The sequence below is a fragment of the Anneissia japonica genome, unplaced genomic scaffold (assembly GCF_011630105.1).
Source record: "Anneissia japonica isolate Jap-2015-1 unplaced genomic scaffold, ASM1163010v1 scaffold750_len1593409_cov174, whole genome shotgun sequence".
Lineage (NCBI taxonomy): Eukaryota > Metazoa > Echinodermata > Crinoidea > Comatulida > Comatulidae > Anneissia > Anneissia japonica.
In genome coordinates, this window is record NW_022756705.1 from 268,222 (window position 1) to 275,358 (window position 7,137).

Consider the following 7,137-nt stretch of genomic DNA (forward strand, 5'->3'; position numbering starts at 1 on the left):
TCAAAGAAAGGTAAATACAGTGTTCGAATAAAGGATCCTTATTCAAACCCTGTCCTTTATTCGAACAATAATAGTATATAATACATATAGCATAAAACCAATAATGCTTGGCTATGAAGTTGGGTCAAGGTAAACTTCAAACCTGGTTTAAAAGTACAACAATGAATTGTTAACAGTTTGACAATATACAATACTCTACCTTATAGGCTGATAAACGATCAGCATTCTACATTCCATGGAAATAGATTTACAGTAGAATTATATAGACAACAAAAGTGTATACAACTACAGAGAAAAACTTATGCAAAAATATGCAAGACTTGGATTCATCGGCCTGATTAATGGAGCTGTGCCTCAAGTATTGAATATAAGTCAGACAGTTCCTATCATTCCTCAGTTGCTGTGCTTCGGCATCAAAGTACATGGTTGCGTTTTGATGGTTAATGATTAGTTATCAATTCATGATTTAAAGGGGACGATTTATCAACGGTTGTTATTATACACTTTTACATTTTAATTGTTAATGGTCATGATTCTATGATTTTTTTTATAGTAATAATTAGTAATAGTAATGATATGTAAGATATAGGCACAGTTTGTTGTAAGTCTGCTAATGACTTCTTTTTAATATTATAAGCAATTTAAAAATTGCACAATATTGCACAATATTTGAAAGTCAATAAAATAGTACAGAAATTATGTAATAGATTATTTGCACATCAACTACTTGTTAAACTAGATGTTTAATGCAAACTGGGGGGAAAAACTGCATTAAAATTTTATTTAAACCATCTAGATTATCATACACAAATAAGTTTGTACCTTAGCCCCAACATGGCAGTGCTGATTTTGGACCCTCCATCTGTTAAATTTCTTCTCTGCCCCCCCCCCCTCTATTTCAAATTTACAGATAAGTTGGTGAATATTGTTCTTTCAATTTATATGCAAATGTTATTGAGTTTATTAATATATTAAAAACAACCCCACTGTAACACTATTAGCTGGAAAGTTAACAGTCTAAAAAACTAAAGGTAACAAGTCACTCCTTGAGCTAGTGTATGCCCAGTGATAGAAAGCAAACTCCTAGCCACAAATCAATATCTGGAGTACTTTGAATGAAGCAGTCAAGATGTATGGTTAATTATCTTGTATTTCCCCCATTAGTCCCACTGGTAATATTACAGTATTAGCTGGAAAGTCACCTAAACCTTAAATCCCACTGACTTCCCAATTTTAAGTAATCATGAATTCAAGGTTCAAGTGGAGAAGTATTATTTTTATTAATTTTTTGAAAACTGTATTTTCCCTAAGGTGTCCCATCTGGGAATTTGCTTAGACCGATAGCCCTGCCTATAATATTTTGTATTTCTATTTACATTAGAGTGTGCTGACAATTCTAGAAAAAAAAGAGGTGATAATTTTTGAGTAAATGTCAACATGATTGTGATAATGTATATTTATATAGTATGCCTACACCTTTGTGCGAACAAATAAAATATATTAGGGCCTACATGCAAAAGGTTGAATATGCAGTTATCATTATCTAGGGTAGTGTAGCAGACCAATCATGGTAGGCCTGTTGATAATGTATACTCCATTTAAGGGATTCTTTTGTAGGCCTTCATTGCTTCAACTTGTTTGTACACAGTATGGATTTGAATTAAACCTCAAGCAAAGAAATATTACTATTTCATAATAACCACATAATCCCCATTAAAGTGCATGGTGCCCCTGTAAAGATCGCAGGCACCAGGTAATAATGAAAGCGGTTGAACTAGAGCCAAAGACTCACTGAGTAACAGGTGGTAACAATACAGTTATAGATATACATCTAAATAAAAGAGAGGTTTATTTTGTCCAGTATCTTGTCAAAGAAGTTCTAGGCCCCTTTGATCACAAATGTGTTCTATTATAATCAAACTGAAAATTGTGAAGTAATTTTCAAAAGGTAATGACTTACCCATAAGTTTGAGCAAAAACAGTTATAATTAATAATAATTACAATATTTATTCATAATAGAAGTGAAATTGTACTTGGTTTTAAATAAAACAGAAAATCCTGCTTCTGGTACAGCTGGAAAAATAATGAACTGTTCCAACAATCAAAAGTTGTGGTGGTTCAATAGCAAATACAAAACATTGTTGAATTATGTATAAAGAAAATGTTTAAAAGACAACAAAAAAATATGAAATCAAAATACAGTCAGCTAGTCTGAAGCACAATGAAATGGACTATACATATACATGGTGTATAATCTGTCTCTTATACACATCTAGATGTGTATAAGAGACAGCATTTATTCATTAATTTTTTACTATATCCACCTGTAATATTATTTGTTTTGTCTATCTCTGCTATCCATTCATTAATCTCTCCATATTTAAATTTATCTATGTTTAAATATTTATCACCAGTGTAGGTATATCTCCATACCAAAATTACTATCAAGTGATTATGTATTTACACAGCTGTATACAGTTGGTTTTTTTTTTTTTTTATTAGGCCTACAAAAATTGTTTGTTTGCCCTTTAATGCTGAAAATTGTATAGGAGGGGTGGGGTGCAAAATTTTTTTCTCATGTCACCAAAATTAAGATATTAATCGCAACGCTTGCAATTAAGCCTGTCTCACTATTTGTTTTTCAAAGGGTATTTTCACTGAACAAAAATAACCCATAATCAACATTTTGCAATGAATTTAGGCCTAAGATGCCAACACATTACATCAAACACTAAATTTAGACAACTTTCATGTGCAAAATGGAGAAAAATAAAGATCACTTTTTAAAATTTGTGAACAAAAAATTTGAAGACAAAAACTTGTTTTAAAAACGCCGCCCCTATTTTTCTGTGAGCTAGGGGCGGGTGCTGGAGGGCAAGCAATCAATTTTTTTTAGGACTTATTATATCAGATAAACTACTTCAGGTGATGATAATGTACATTTTATTTAATTAATTATTTTATATTATTTTATTTATTTATTTTTTTTAATTATTTTTATTTTTATACTATTTTTTAAAATTTTAATTAAATTTGATTTTATTTATATTCTCCTTAGTATGAATATTCTGTAAATAATGAAGGAATGGTTATAAATATGTGTCAGTAAATTTGCATATAAAATATTTTCCTGTCCTAATTTTCACATTAAAGCTATGGCAATAACCTACTTATTATTTTAAGTTTAATGGATCATCATACAAAGTGAATCTTTATAGTCATTGGTAAACTTTGATAAATTTAAAAACTAATCCATCAAAATCTGTTGCAAGATCAATCCAGTCATTTTGTCTATAAATTATGCCAAGATCAAAAACTGGGTTAGGCCTTTTAGCAACCTTCAAAGATTAAAGGAATCCACATACATCCTGCTTTGTACTATTTACCTGAGATTTTAATACAGAAAATACACAATAAAAAATATAAATAGATATATAAAATATAAAATATATTTATATATAATATATACAAATATTTAATATAAGGTATATAGTATGTAGTTTTTAAATAATAATAATAATGATAATAATAATAATAATAATAACAATAATAAATAATATTAATATTACTAACACCTACCTTAAGGGGAATTTAATCAATGGAGAAATTAGAGAACAATTCAAAAAACGACGTTAAGGAGAAAATAACATGACGTTAAGAGTAAAATAACACCAAAGATATTCCCCTTAAGTCCGATTTATAGAGAAATAATAATAATAATAATAATAATGAAAATAGTAATAATAATAATAACAATAATAATAATAATAATAAAAAAAATAATATAAGAGCACTTATAGTATCTTGTTGCGATGCTTATTGCTACAATTTTGTTAGATATCAAAGAAAACAATTCGAGTGGTGACCAAATCGTCAGAAAAATTGTACTCCTGGCTCCTGCCTCGTTCCTCTTTTATCTTTGTGAAATAAATACTTGCGATCTTATCCAGGTTTTGTGAAAAAATGTGTCACAATGTTTATGACAATGGTAATTGTTATAAACATAACCGGAGCCTAGAGACTGAGAAGAGCCTTAAGTAATTCCAGTGTAAAGTAATCAGCTTTGTTCTGATGTAAGCATCGATGGAAATACTTGGAAGGCATACCTAATACTGAATTAGGTTATTCATATATTGATCTTTCTTCAGATCAGATGTAACCACAAATAACTTGACACAAACACAAAAATGCAGTCCTTTTCCATTAGTTTCACATTCTCCCTTTTATGAAAAAATTGAGCTGCTGTTAATATAGCTTTCATATAGCTATCAAAAGCTATCATGGTATGCGTTTAATTTCAATTGGTGACTGGCATGTTTCTAATAATGTAAACTGTTCCAGTGTGAACCTTCATCTCTAAGCAGTGCTGGATTCAAGAGGAAGGGAAAAGGGATGAGCCAACCACTCCCCCCCCTCCCCAAAACATTTATTTTTTAAAATTATAAACAAAAATGAGAAAAAAGGAAAATTGTAATCAAGTTTAGGTCTAAGAGCAACTTTCTGAGAGTGCCATTTCCAGCCATCTAAAGGTGCCATAATCATAAATAAAGTGTTTCAATATTCAGTTAGAGTGTAATACTGATAAATAAAATAAAATTTGACTTTATCTAGAAATTTTCTGTTTAATTAAACTGTACAGTACTTTATAATAATTTATATTTAAATGAAACACAGGGTTTCAATATGGCAACCAAAAACAGAAGAGTGTGGTATAAAATAGATGTTTAGGTTTTCAACTGAATGGTTTGTAAGACTGAGTCCATTGCTTGTATTGGTGATCAATGATTATCCTGTCACAACAAAAATAGGATGTAAAGAATAAAAAATTCTTAAAATCCTGCTATTCATGATGTTTATGTAATATCTCCATGGTGTAACTTACTATTACTGTATACATACGTCATGCTTCATCCATCAGTCAATGTAAATCTAAACTAACATCTCAACAATTTCATTTACATCACTCCTAGAATCAGACACATGTTTTACCACCCTTATTTTCATCAGCTCTTAAGTGCTTTGCATTCTCTCTTCAAAGTTTTACATAGTAGCAGGCACTATTGCTCTATCCCTACTCGTACAAACAGGTACCGAAATAGCCTGAAGATCATTTAGTAATCTTGAATCATGTACTAATTATGTTTACCAGTAACTACTGTAATTTAGACTTTATTTAAGTATTAATCATATTCATTTATTCATTCAATTAATCATTCAGTCACTAATTTATCAATCAACAATGTCATTAATTATTTAATTAATCAATATATTCATTATTTTTAAGTTAATTTACTCATTTATTCATTTAATTAATTCATTTATTTAGCAATTATTTAGTTCATTCAGTCAATAATTAATTAATTAATTAATTTTTATTGCAGTATAAAATACATGTACAAGCACCCTGTAGGCTGAAATGTTGAACTACAACATGGACTTGTATAATAATAAAATACAAAAACATAAAAAGAAAAATATATAATATTGTTAATTTAATTATTGTGATTATTGTAATATAGGCCTATTTCTATATTATTATTATTATAATTGCTTATTATTATTATTATTATCATTATTATATTCAGTTATTAAATTTAAATAGTAATAACAAAAAAAATCAAAAGTTAAAATAGCATACCTGTACACAAAGGAAACAATGTGTTAAGTGAAAAAATACCCCAAAAAAAATGTATACCAAGCAGTACCACCTTTACAGGTAGGTAATTAATCCAGTCCATCACCCAACAATGATAGTTATAATAATCACAATGTTTTATGGATAATGGTTAAATCTATACCACAAACATTAATATAAATAACTAAATAAAAAAAAATCAGGACCTCTACAACATTAAAAATGTTTCAGGAAAGTTTACTTACCATAGCAACAAATTGCTACCTAAGGAGTTATATAAACTTAAACTTGTATGCCAAGCAGTACCACCTTTACAGGTAGGTAATTAATCCAGTCCATCACCCAACAATGATAGTTATAATAATCACAATGTTTTATGGATAATGGTTAAATCTATACCGCAAACATTAATATAAATAACTAAATAAAAAAAGGACCTCTACAACATTAAAAATGTTTCAGGAAAGTTTACTTACCATAGCAACAAATTGCTACCTAAGGAGTTATATAAACAGCGACGTATATGTCCCCACGTTTCACAACTGTATAGACGTTAAACCATCTGCATAGTGCTTGCATTCCTGGTAGTATTATATACAGAACTTGCTAAATAAAAAAAAAACAACCAAGTCACTGACTCCAATGTCTATTTAACAATAACATCATACACAATCAAACCAAAGGGAAATTAACAATGGCTTTATTTACTTTAGCGTTTCAAGGCCCCATTCTAATTCAGAGAACGTTAAAGCAAACAGGAGACAGAAATAAATATCAAATTGATTGGTTAGAATAAATTTATTAAATATTAATGTCAATTTGTAAAATTATTCTATGTAGAATTAATACTTGACGTGTTTTGAATGTAACTGGGTGATAACTGTTGATGAGGAGTATTCTAGTTTCTCACTGTACAAACAAAATAGCAAATTGGATCAAGTTTAGATTGATAGCAGAGTGCATGTAATTCTCTCTACTATCGACTGATTTTAATGGGTTTTTTTTATAATTTAATAAAATATTAAATCATCACTTAAATAATTTCCACCTTAATCCACAAAAAATTTAATTTGTATAACTTTAAAATTTGTAGAGATTTATCTTTGTAATGCAAATCAAGTGAAAGATTGCCATTTGTTGACCCAAAGGGCAGTTTAATTGTTACTAAAATTTGCCTCAAAGTGGCAGCATTTCCTCCTCTTCATCTGGATTTACTGGTGATTTTTGCTTTTTCAAATTCCATAATTTTTGGTAGAGATACAAATTTGATAGGCAACAGCTAAAAAGTAAATGTAAGTAAATAACCAGAAATAGAACCAGAGCTTTCAAACAACACCAACCAAAAGCTGTATATCTTGTACAGTATTTGATGATTTTTAAATAGTTAACATAAAATGATTGGTATTATTATATTGTGTATTAATGTATTATTATTGCCTTGATTATGTTATACATACATTATGTACATATAGGTACATATTATGTATGTACATACCTAGGC